This window comes from Myxocyprinus asiaticus, chromosome 41, assembly GCF_019703515.2.
Source record: "Myxocyprinus asiaticus isolate MX2 ecotype Aquarium Trade chromosome 41, UBuf_Myxa_2, whole genome shotgun sequence".
Taxonomy (NCBI): Eukaryota; Metazoa; Chordata; class Actinopteri; order Cypriniformes; family Catostomidae; genus Myxocyprinus; species Myxocyprinus asiaticus.
Genome location: NC_059384.1, coordinates 33,980,761 through 33,994,830, shown reverse-complemented (window position 1 = coordinate 33,994,830; position 14,070 = coordinate 33,980,761). Strand labels below are relative to the sequence as shown.

At 36.5% G+C, this 14,070-nt stretch overlaps 1 protein-coding gene across 3 annotated transcripts in view; it reads right to left on the bottom strand.

The window, feature by feature from the left end:
* LOC127431848 (dipeptidyl aminopeptidase-like protein 6) overlaps positions 1-14,070 on the bottom strand; it is a 545,012-nt gene that overhangs the window by 340,505 nt on the left and 190,437 nt on the right. The gene's annotated exons all lie outside the window — the stretch shown is intronic.

Below are 14,070 nucleotides of genomic sequence, written 5' to 3'. Positions count from 1 at the left end.
ACGTGCACATGGTCAGATCTTCCCCACATCACTGACGGGCATCATTCAGCAGCAGAACAACTCAGTGGTCTGTCTGTTGTCACCAAAGAAAAGCTTGTGCCAGACACAGCTGCTTATCAGCACCATATCATTTGCTCAACCTCAAACAGCCATGAAAGCCTTATCATTTTTTCTACCTCATCAAAAGCGAGCACAGCTGTCTTATCAGCCGCCGAGTCAGTGGCCTGAGTGCCTGAACCCACCTCACCTCGATCCCCACTGTGCACAGGCCAGACACGGCCACTCAGCTCACATGCATCAAACCACTTCCTGTGAGGTCACAAAAGGACACTGCTTAGAAAGGGCATGCTCTATCAAGGAGAAATTGCAATATCTGGTTCGAAATTCTCTTTCAAACTTTGGCACCTTCACCCTGAAATATGATATAAACACAGAAATGACAGTCAGGAAAAAGCTCTTGATGTAGGCAATGTCCATAATAACATACTAGCATATTACTCTTATTAATTCTGCAATATGTGTCCAGTATTCAAATTATTTTCTGTTTGCACATGCACCGATATAGGTTTTAACATCTGATGCTGATATCTAGAGAGCTGACTATTCTGTTGTGACGAGGAGGAGGCGGGGCCGTGACTACGCATGCCCGGCCCCCAGTCGGGCTAATAAGCCGAGGAGAGGGATAAGTGCAGCGGAATGCAGCAGTTTGGGAGAGAGAGTCACACACAGCTGCAGTGTGTGCGTTTGTGTTCTGTGTCTTTTTTCCTATGGGGGGAAACGACAGCGTGCCTCAGATCCTCGGCGGCCAGCAGTGACACCTCCATCCCCGGGCTGGACCATCAAAATAATGGTTTAATGAAAACGTAAACAAAAAGACACAGAACACAAACGCACACACTGTAGCTGCGTGTGGCTCTCTTTCTCCTGAACTGCCGCATTCCGCTGCACTTATCCCTCTCCTCGGCTGATTAGCCCAATTGGTGGACGGGCGTGTGTAGTCACGGCCCGGCCCGCCCCGCCCTCCTGCTCCTCACAACTGTATATACAGTGTGTAAATATATATATATATATATATATATATATATATATTATTTATTTATTTTTTTTTTTTTTCATGGTTGTTGCATGGATATTGGCCGATGTGATAATCTCAAAATATCTGCCGACTAATCAGTCTGGATGATATAATAGTTTATTGTCATGTTAATGTCTTGTTCAGGAGTTGTGCTGCTCTTGTGGGTCACAGTTCCATAAAGAGACCTCTGAAAACACTAATGTGCTATTTGAGCCCCTCTCACAGAAACCCTTTGTCATCTGGGTTATTACAACATAAATATTTGATTAAACCATAAAAGGTCTCTCTGGCAAATTGGGCTGGACACATAGATTGCATTGCGATGAGATTGTACTGGCTGCACTGAGATGGGGAAAAAAGACAGAACTTCGACTGCAAGCATGTAGTAGGTCTGAATTACATTACAGATCTAAATAAAACATCAGAGATTTTTTTTTAACACTGCCTTTTCTTTTTTTTTCTTTTTTTTTTTTCTTTTTTCAACTAATAGTATCTTCAGTTTCTGTGTTTTCTCAGAACACTGGGAGGGTAAACAGTGAATTCCCTACAGTAACCAGCTATTAACAGTTATGCTTTCAAAGAATTCCCTTGTAAAATTAAAATCTTTCAGAGAGATGAGTGTTACATAAAGATAATATTTGATGTATGTAATAGACTCTAAATCAGGCGTATGTTAGGAACCCCCTAACTAAAATATAAAAGCATCTATAATATATATTTTCATACATAAAGCCCCATTTATACTGTAAGAAAATGGCAAGTGTGATATTATAAAAAGTCATGTTGTTTACTAAAATAAATATTTTGCATTTATATTGCTAAAGCCAAAAGAGAAGATTACAATATCTGGAAAATTAAAAGAATATTCTGGGTTTAATACAAGTTAAGCTCAATCGACAGCATTTGTGGCATAATGTTGATTACCACAAAACATAATTATTTTTATTTATAGGAGACAATTATGTTTATTATCCAGTTTATTTCCTAATATCAAGCATCATTCAAACTGAATATATATTACAAAGGAGGAAAACCTTGTCCTTAATTTGTCCATTAGTCTTTATTTAAAATTAAACTATAATATTTTTATCAAAATATCACAGTTACTGTAACTTTTATAAAATCGTGATACATTTTAGTAAGGGTGTAATTTTAAAACCTTTATTTTTGTGCATTACACACTGTTGCTTCATTCCTCCTCAGTGCTGTTTAATATATCAGGGCTGTCCACTATTTGAGTGGTTTGGCTTCCTCCATAGTGCTTTAAACTAGACAATTCTTGCTAGAATTCAAATGGGCCACATCAGTGATGTGGTCTGCGCTGTGATATCGTGGGAAGCTTGCACGCTCCAGAGATACAGTAGGTTAGAGCAGAGCAGATCAATGGGGCGAGTATTTCTGTCATGGCTCACGACACCAGGCTTCAATCACACGGCGAAAACATCGTATTGCAGATGCATATTTAGCGAGTACAAAGTGCTGAATGCGAGATTATCATTAAAATTGACTTGAAACATTTTCAATAAAGGAAGAATCGTGGCATTGTTCTTTCCCTGCTGTCCGCAACCCTTTTCAAACAGACCTGAGACCCACTTTAGGGTCACAACCCACCAGTTGAGAAACACTGGTTTAAATTGTCGTTTTAGGATTTAATGGAATTTTTAAGTTGTAAAATTGGATATGACTTTACACAGAAAAGGTTAGTAAGAGATTTTATTACACTAAAATAATGTTATCATGCACATTGGTTATGTCTTGTGGCTTTACTTTCAAAACCATGTGTATTTTAATGTTTACAGATTGGCCCCATTTACTTAAATTGTAAGTGCCTCATTAGCTGCTTTTCCACTATTGGGCCAGTGCGAGTCAGGGCTATCAACTGGCCAGCCGGGGCTAACAGCCTCAGACCTCAAGCTGAGAGACCAAAATTGATCTGTGTTCCCACCACTGGGCCAATAGCCCTGCAGTGTTGCCCTTAAAACCCGCCCTTAACACACCGCCCTGGTGCCAACATCACACACCCCGCCCATTTCACAAGCAAGAGGGAAGCTCAAGCTGAGGTTTCATGTTATCTAGAATACGGAGTTTATATAATTTGTAAACATTTGGCTCAAGAGTGGAAATGCTGCTATTGTAACCCAGATTTTAATTTTTTTTTAAAGAAAAGGAGGGACAAGTTTTACATTTTTTGTTTTTGTGGTAATCAAACTTGTATTGAACCCAGAATATTCCTTTAAGTAAAATCTGGAAATACTGGAAAGCATTTCTGCAAACCTTCAAACCTTCAAATGTATGGCTTTCTTTCCACCACAAAAAATTTTCATGCTGCTCTTTTCCATTCAGTGAAAACATACATTTACAAGGGCTGTCAAACTCCAAAAAAGACAAAACAACACCATAAAAGCACCATAAAAGTAGTCTAAATGACCCATGGACTAAATTCCAAGTCTAAAGCCATACCAAAGCATTGTATGAGAAACAGACTGAAATTCAGTTGAAAACTCACTGAAAACATTCCCCTCCGCTTTAGCTCTTAAATCCCAAGATTGAATATGAACATTGTTTGGACATTCTGCTAAACTTTTCATTTTCAGTTCCACAAAGAAAAAAAGTCCTACAGGTTTGAAACCCTTTAACACATAGTAGATGGTGAACTCAGTCACAGACCCACTGTCAAGCTCCAAAAAGTACATAAAAGCATCAAAAAAGTATGCCATTCAACTTATAGTCCATTTATGGAGCTTTTATTTGTATTTATTTATTTTTAGCTGGAAGGCTGGTCACATCAAATTTCATTGTATGGAAAAGAGCACTGTGAACATTCATGTGTTCCACAAAAGAAAGAGAATAAATGATGACAAATGTAAATGTTTGGGAGAACTGTTCTTCTAACCACGTGCTGCTCATTCTCCTGGACACCCGCTGAGAGTTATTAGAGGTGTTAAGGCCTTTAGGGGACATCCTGTAATAGAGCTCTGCACAGGTGACAAAATCTCTTTTAGACTAACATATTTTGTCCACCATTGCCACCCTCATCTCCAACAGACATTCAATAGTGTCCAGCTGTGGCTCTAGGGCTGCAGTCTCTGGGTGGAAGTTGGGGTGGAGCTGAAGTATTATGTCACTGCAGTAACACCAACAGCACTTAAGGCAGATGTTTACATGGCAGAGTTATCTGTTTGTTTGGTGAAGTTGTTTACTCTTTAACTACTTGGATATGTTTAGCCTGCTATTTCAATGTATGAAGCTGTTGGCATTCTCTCCATTATGTCTTAACTGCCAAACAAACTACATTTTTAAATGAATTATTGTAATTGATGTTATCACTGCATATTATTTTGTGTTAAATAAAGTATATTGCATCCCCATCATTACTGAATCCTCATTCTTTGTGTTTCAACTTTACAGTTTTATAGTAGCCTGCTACTTTACCAATGTTTACTTGCATTGTCCGACGAGGCTGAAAAGTGTCATCTAAATATATTTAAGGGTCTTCCATTAAACTCATATCAGCCATATCATGGATATCACCTCTTAAATGTAGGCTATTTTTATGGGTACAACCTGCACAGACACTGCTTTTAAACATTAATATGTGGTGGATAAAACACTTGAATAATCATGTTACAAGATATACAAAAGGGATGATAAACAAGGCATGCACTATCTTAGTAAAATGTGTTTTATACTGCAATTGAATACAATTCTTCACAGCTCTGCCATCAGACTGCTGACCTGAAACTGCTGGTGCTGTGAGGCTGCAGCTGGATATATCTCAGAGCATTAGACTCTCACAACACAATGCCTTCATCAAGCAAGATTTCCTGTCTTAAGAGAGTGGTCTGCTGCAGACAGAAGAAGTGGCTTTTACAAAAGGCTTTTGACAAACAAAAAGTAGCTGAGGGAGCAAAGAAAAGAGCTGTTCAGTCATGACGTCAGATAGCTAATTCCCCATGGGTTTCTTTGAGAATTTCCTATGGGTTTTTAGAATAGCAGTTGCAAATTTATGATTAAAATAAGGTCTGTGGCTAAAATCACTTGAAGAGCCTTTTTTTATTTTTTTTATTTTTTTTTATTGTATGATTCAAACAAATTGTTGAAGAAGGACTTCAACTAGCACTAGTTTTTGATTTTGCATCAAACCATAACCCTACTTTGAAACTGTTGCTTCCAAACCTAAAAGCTACTCACAATTTCAAGTAGTTAAACTAGTTAAGCTGCTCTTTTAAAAAAGTAGTCAGCTACACTACAAGCTACTAACAAAAAGTAGCTAACTAAATTAAATATTTTGAGATATATAACAATTGGAATCAGATGATTGCAGAATTCAATAATATCACCTAACAGTAATGTAATTAAGGTACATTTCCTTATGAAAATTAACCATGGTTACTACAGTATTGGTTACTAAAATGTATAGTAAAACCATGGTTACTATATGAAATCTGTCAAGAAAATGTCCTGGTCTAAAAAAATATGACATTATAATTTGCATATATAAAATGAAGCCTACGTTTAGCACTATAAAATTTTTTTGCAATGCGACATTATTTGCAGGATATTAAAGCACATTTTACCACCCAAATCTCATTACCATAAAACGTCTGGGCACTTTTAATATTGTTTTCAGTGATTATTCTATTTACTGTAACATGGTAATTTATATATATATATATATATATATATATATATATATATATATATATATATATATATATATATATATATATATATATAGTGCCAACCCGCATCTCAGAATAGCATTCTGAGATGATATTCTTCTCACTACAATTGTACAGAGTGGTTATCTGAGTTACTGTAGACTTTGTCAGTTTGAACCAGTCTGGCCATTCTCTGTTGACCTCTCTCATCAACAAGGCATTTCCGTCCACAGAACTGCTGCTCACTGGATGTTTTTTGTTTTTGCACCATTCAGAGTAAATTCTAGAGACTGTTGTGCATGAAAATCCCAGGAGATCAGCAGTTACAGAAATACTCAAACCAGCCCATCTGGCACCAACAATCATCCATGTGATTATCTAATCAACCAATAGTGTGGCAGCAGTGCAGTGCATAAAATCAGGCAGATACGGGTCAGTAGCTTCAGTTAATGTTTACATCAACCATCAGAATGGAGAAAAATTTGAACTCAGTGATTTGGACCGTGGCATGATTGTTGGTGCAAGATGGGCTGGTTTGAGTATGACAAAGTCTACAGTAACTCATATAACCACTCTGTACAATTGTGGTGAGAAGAATATCATATTCAGAATGCTATTCTGAGATGCGGGTTGGTGCTCTTTTGGCGGCACGAGGGGAACCTACACAATATTAGGCAGGTGGTTTTAATGTTGAGGCTGATCAGTGTATATATGTATGTATATATTACATAAAAAAAAATAAAAATGCTGTTGTAATGATTTAAAAAATTTGCGAAAAGTAAAGGCAGTACTAAAGAGAGTACCACATTTATGTATCTATACCTTGCCATATAAATAATATTTCTTTTTTTTCACAATGACAATATAATAATGACCAATTTTTGTTTTTATAATTATTATTATATTTATTTTATTTTTTAGCATTGCCATAATGAGAATTGAGGGATACAATTTGTGTAAATGTCATGAACATAATATCACAATGTAAATAATCTTAATGGCCCTAAAAATAGGCTTCATTTTCAGTCTTCAAATTAATGAAGATTTAATCAAGATTTCTTACTTTTGATTTTTGATTAAAATAGATAGAATCACCCATGGATTCTACAGTATTACTGAAGTACAACCACTGTAAAATCTATTAAAACCATGGTTGACGACAAAGATTCACTTTAATGATTTGGATTTTCAGCGCTGCATGAGAGAGAGAGAGGATAGTTTAGCTAAGTATTTAATTATAATGTGACAATTGTAGCATTTCATTCAATTCAGCTCTACTCATTTGAAAATGTAGTTTGTTCCTGGAAAATCTCCACTATTGTTAAAATAGCTGAGCTACTGTCATGCTAATGAAAAATTTAGTTAAGTTATTAGTTTCACTACTTTTAGTTAACTACTCTCCAACACTGGTCTGCATGCTTCACAATTCGACCAACCATTGTAGTCCTTACGTAGCAAGATGTTAGCAAATTAGCAATGCTTTTAAAATCGATTTCAATTAGGCATGATTATATGCAAAGTATGTATGAACAAAAGATAAAAGTCTCTTCAGGTAATGTTAACAGACCTCATGTTGCTCTTAATTAAAACCCCTCTATTACAAAAGATTCTTCAAATAGCAAATTTTAGGACGACAACTTGAACAGCTCTATAGCAGAGACCTGTGCGAACAGTAAAGGAAGAGAGAGATATGTAATATCAACATTTGAGGTGTGGAAAAACTAAAAAGAAAACAAGACTGCCACCAGAAACGACAATTACAGCAGCCGTCCATGCATGAAACACATTATCTGAGGAAGAGAGTAAAGATACAGAACAACTGTCTTCAGTTGAAGGATCAGTGGCCACAGCACTGAATTTACACATCAAGAAACAGCAAGATGGGCCAGAAAAAATGGAAAAAGTTGGGGCAGAGTCATTACTCACCAAGGCATTCTGATGCGAGTTAAAGGAATATGCGTGGGTTTGTAATATACAGGTTAGATGCAGCCACCCTGCAGTGAGTATTAGGGCAGCATGGGTGATCGCCGTTTCATTCCATTTGACAGTTTAAGTGACTAGACTAGAAGATGCTGACTGAACGGGCACCTGATGATACGGGTGAGCGGCCAGGGCAAAGAGGGCAACTGATTCTAAGGTATCAACATCTGGTTTCGCTCAGACTGATCTCACATTGAAATTTGGAAACAGTGTTTGACTTTTCTTTAGCTGAAATCGGTCTGTGCTTACTGAAATGTGAAACACTGCCCCCAGTGGCCAAGTGGAAAGTGTTGTTTGGCGTCTTGGCACATGGGAACTCCATTTTGCGGGTGTAATGTCCACGGATGGGCGCCAAAAGAGTTGTGAAGCGAGCTGTTTTCAGCTGTACAGGCAGTAATACAGTGAAGAGGAATGCATATTTTCTAAACTGAACCACCCAACCCAAACCCCAAACCTCAGCAGCAGCGAGCACCGCCCCTCAACTGTCCATCAACCGCTGAGTTTAAACGTTGCCATTTACGAGCGACTTTAAAAGGAAATGTAAGGGTGAGGCCACGGCAAATGGCCCAAGGACAGTATCCAGTGGCGTGGCTGAAGGTCTCCTGCTTGTTCTGTCTTATCGTGCGCATTAAGTTTAAATTATTTCGTTCCAATTAAATAACTATATTATTTGTTTTATGATCCCCGTTTATTTTATCTGACTCCAATTATAAAAGATTCCAAGGATATATTAATGTTCCAATCTTAATTATTATTATTAAATTTGGTTTAATATTTGATCATCGTATTTTATTCTATTTTATATTGTACTCATTCATTAGGATTCCTGTCGCTTAGAGAGTCTCACACTGGCCGTGTACGCGGATCTCACAGTGACAAATACGCCAGTATTGGTCATTAAAACAGTAATTGAATAAATACTAATTAGATGGCTGCTCACGCTTGCCCTTTTATCTAAAAGTATTTTGTTTAGTCCCCTTAGATAGTAAACACTTAATTAGAGTAACACTATTTCTACCCAAAGGTAGAACCCGACCGATATGGGATTTCTGAGACCGATACCGATTTTAGAGAGGGAAAATTCATCGATTACCGATATGGTGATCGATATAGCTAATTTTTGAGCTGGAATGAAAACAGACCTTTTCTATGTGGATTGTGCACCGATTTTGCCCCGACATGACTTTGCAAAGGTACTCAGAAGGCTGCTTTCTTAAACAAATATTTTTATCAAAGAATATTTGACATTATTATACATTGCCAACAAATTCTAGAAATGAACACTGACCATTAAAATAAAGAATAAATAAAATAAAAATCAGTACTGTATGTTTAGTATCAGTCAAATGCTGACCATTAAAATAAAGAATAAATAAAAATAAAATAAATGGCTTAATTAACATCAGTACTGTTTAGTATCAAACAATGGCTGACCATTAAAATAAAGAATAAATAAAAATAAAATAAATAGCTTAATAAACATCAGTACTGTTTAGTATAAGTCAATGGCTGACCATTAAAATAAAGAATAAATAAAAATAAAATAAATAGCTAAATAAACATCAGTAGTACTGTTTTAACCCAGTCAAATGCTGACCATTAAAATAAAGAATACATTAAAATAAATAGCTAAATAAACATTAGGGGCCGGTTGCACCAGCTATACGTATGTTACAACTAAGCCTAGTTGTGGCATAAATGGGCACTAAGTCACAATTTATGCTCTATTAAATATTTGAGCGTTGCACCATTAAATTTATGTAGGACATAACCCTACGTATAAACTAAATATCTACGGAAGCCTCCGACCAGGAGTAACTGATGGAATAAAAAAGCAGACTCATTTAATGACATCAATGAGCTCATGTTTTGGTTGACAGGCATCAGTCCTTTCGACATATATGATGATGTTGGCATTTATACTCATTTACATTTATGAGAGAGAAATAAAAAACGTACTTTTAAGTATGAAACCGATCTAACGGTGCCGTTTTTAGGGTGCGTCGCCCGGTGTCAAGTTTTAACACATTCAAAATATATATATAGGATATTAAAATGAATAAATGTCTATTTTTCCAGCCTGTTGTATTAGTATGTATCACCCCTCATTTATTTTAGATACAGTTCCTATATATTATTATTTACACAGGGCAAATATACTATTTATTAAATCTACTTTTATTACGTATCCTATTTTAATGTCTAGAAAACCAGACTTTTAAATATTATATTTTATAAATGCAACGACTGGAATTGTTCGATTGAAGGGGGTACCAAACTGTGAATCCTGAACAAAACAGTTTGGTGAATACATGTTTACACATTAGCTTCCACTCAGCTGACAAGCAATGAAAGTAGCTACGTGATTAGCTAGTTAGCTGTAAGCTTGTTGCCACAGAGAGTAAAAGATTTGATTTACTTTCCAGCACTGTGTCTCACCAGCTAGGTAACAGCAAAGCGTGAAATCAACACTCAACAGACACAATCCACTCACCACACTGTTGTCTGATGAGCTGCAAAAAGATGCTCTGATGCTTACATTTCAATCTGCTACCTTACTGACTGCACTGACAAACTATAGGTGGCTAACAGCAAACAGATGTAATAAACATGAGAGACATGGTTGTCAGGGACAGGGTTAATGTTATATTAGTTATATAAAATGATGGGGTAATTTTTTATTAACTTTCCAGTATGTATTTCATATCAGTAATATATACGCCGATATCGATATATCGGTGAAAGGCTAATATCGGCCGATAATATCGGCACTACCCAGAGGTCATGGCCACTAAATTTACAAAGATAAACCAACAATACCTAAGGTAAATTCCATATCGAGCCTGTACACTCTAAGTACACTTGAACTAATGCCAATTTGTTAGTCGGAGCTCTAAAGTCTCAGTCGGTATGCCCCATGCTCCACTCAGAACTGAGCTTTAGTCCATGTGGCAGGGCTCTACTATGGTGCATCCCTCCTCCTTCCCAGGTTTTGGCACCAGTGTAAAACATCAATGGAAAGGAGGAGGCAAGAACCGGCTTGATAATATAAATAATAGTTTAATTATAAACTGAACCAAAAAGACAAACACACACAGGTGTCGGACAGCTGTCCGTAACTCTCTCTCTGTCGCACTACCGTCTCCAGTTAGCCCTTATCCCTCTCGGGCTAATCAGCCTGATTAGGAGCCGGGTGTGTAGAATCACGACCCGGCCCCGCCCTCCGCCCTGCCACAGTCCGCTACAAACTTGGTCGTAGATTTGCAGAAACATGGACTTAATGTAATCTACTAAAGACAATAGTTTCAGAGTAAATCAGAATAAACTCAGATGTAACAATTTATTTACCAGGTAAAATAATACATTCATCATTCCAATTAGACAATAAGTCAAATTTAAACATTTATCAAAACATAAGAATTGCATACCTGGTAGAGAAAACTACACACAGCAATTGTGCAGGAGATCTGACTACTGATTCCCCGAGCTCTTGGCCAACCTTCCTTAAATACCAAACGATTGTATTGTTATTTCAGATGTGTGTGTTTGATGTTATTTAGGATTTGGTTTACAATTTAGGGGTTTGAAGGTAGACTTTTGAAACTTGTGATTGAGTAGGCCGTTTGATGTTTACAAAGAATGCACCTAATCTGCATACAGCATCTGGTCCCTGTGAGAGATCTGGGAGAGGCATGTCTCTGACAGAATGCAGTATTTTACTAAGTTCTTAAATCTTACTTGTGATTTGACTTTGCTGAAAGGGAATGAGACTGAGACCTCATGAATGATACCAAACATGTATGATCAGAAATCCTTTTACATAAGTCATAACTTTGACTTTTGGTGACCCGAAAGTGACCTTAGGTGAGAGAGGGGGCAGATGTGAGTGAGATTTGCATTTATGGTCCTTAATCAGTAAAGTGTGTTGTCTCAGGTGGTGATGCTCTTCTGTGTGAGAGTTTTATGACGTTGGCTCTCACAGAGCCTTTTGGTTGTAGACATCCTGGTGCCAGCCTTACAGAAATAACCGTCCGATCTGAACATTTTAAAAACCGGATACATACACAATCACGAGAGCTTCACGGATCTTCTTTAGTGTGTCTGATATCACCACAGATGAGAAGCAGGAACACCTGAAGCTCCTTTAATACAGGTAATCCACTAAAATAATGGATAGTTCTGCTTGACATGTTGCATTTGTGCTTAGATTAAATGTCAACCGTATGTGGGAGAAACAGCATGCCATTTTCTTTCTTTTTTTTCGCTTTCTTTCACTTTTTTGACTTTGTTGCACTTTATTATCACGCAGTAACACACTGACATTGTGATTTATGTATTTCATCATGAAACAGAGATCCTCCCCTCCAAATCCAAACACAAGTAGTCACCGGAGACGCATTTAAGTGACCAGGTGTAAACAGCGATGTGTCTCACCTGACCACATGTGACTGGATCACCCGAGACGCATCATAATACCAGGTGGAAACGGGGTATATGTATGTGTATCTGACTTTACCTTTAGGACTTTTCTCATATTGTAACACACATGTAAGATTATTGCTAATATGCAGGTTGCATTATGTACTGTATGTTAACATCAAATATTACATTTGAGTGTGCTGAGTAAATGTCAGTCAAACAAACTAATGTCATTCTTACAGTGCTGGAGTTAGGAATCAAGAACCATTTAAAAAAAACAACAAAAAAAAGTATTACTTTGGGGGGCCTGGGTAGCTCAGTGGCAAAGACGCTGGCTACCACCCCTGGAGATCACTAGGTTGCTAGTTCGAATCCCAAGGCATGCTGAGTCTCCTAAGCAACCAAATTGATCCGGTTGCTAGGGAGGGTAGAGTCACATGGGGTAACCTCCTCATGGTCACTATAATGTGGTTGGTTCTCAGTGGGGCACATGGTGAGTTGAGCGTGGATGCCATGGTGGATGGCGTGAAGCCTCCACACGCACTATGTCTCCGTGGCAATGCGCTCAACAAGCCATGTGATAAGATGCGCAGGTTGACAATCTCAGACGCAGAGGCAGCTGGGATTCGTCCTCCACCACCCAGATTGAGGTGAATCACTACACAACCACAAGGACTTAAAAGCACATTGGGAATTGGGCATTCCAAATTGGGTGAAAAAAAATAAAATAAATATTACTTTAAATAAAATGGTTTATTTAATTTTTTTATTTTAACAAATAAAACTTAACAATAAGACTTTATTTGTTAACATTTGTTAACTGCATTAGGTAGCATGAACTAACAATGAACAAATACAGTATTTGTTAATCCTGGTTAATGGTAATTTTAACATTTACTAAAACATATTTTAAAATCTGAAATCTGTAAAGGTTCAGATTAGTTAATGCAATAAAAACTAACATGAACTAGCAATGAACAATTGTGTTTATTGCTTAAAATGTAAGATTAATAAATACTGTTTAAAAATATTGTTCATTGTTAGTTCATGATCCCTAATGCATTAACTAATGTTAACAAATGGAACCTAACTTTAAAGTGTAATCAATAAAAGATATTTTTGTAAGTTATTACTAAGTTATGTAACGTTACTTACAGTAAATAATTCTTAACGTGCACAATTGTTTTTTTTTTTGTTTTTTTTTTGTGGTGAAGTAAATATAGCACAAAAGATTATGTACTTTCTTCATTGAATAAGTTAAAGCGTGAACCTGAAATTATTAAGTAAATTCTACATTTCTACTCAATTCAAGCATGTAAAAATTAATGCTCTATTTTAATACAAGTAAATATTATTTGTAATGGTTTGTTATCTTTACAATGTGTCATCATGTAGCAATCTTAAACTAGAAAATCTAGTCATATTTATTCGCTAATTTGAGAAAATGTCACTGGTAAATAAAACTAATAAATTTTACTTAACTTTTTGAAGCTGGTGTTCCCAGCATGCAATGGGCTTGAGTAACTTATGAGCTTGCATAGTTTCACTGTTTGTAAGTTTACTTACACCATATTTATTGTTGATTTTGTTGTTACATTTAGTAACTTCTTGTTTGTGAAGTCTGAAGTTTATTTTCTACTCAAAATTAACTGTTCATGATCAAAAAAATTATCTGCTGATTGTTACCGTCATCATGTTTTATGCACCAAGTGAGGAGGCCAGTGTGCACAGCTCTGTATCTTGTTTCTATTGCCAATAATGCAAGGTGATCTGGCATTTAAAATCGAATTTAAACCTGGAAAGAAACAGAAAGTTTTGAAAGACGTAAAACAAAGACATTATGACATAAAATGAACAAGAAATATTGAAGATTGTACTATTTCTAGGTCACTAATAAAATAAGATACTAAGACATTATGAAATTCACATAAAAAA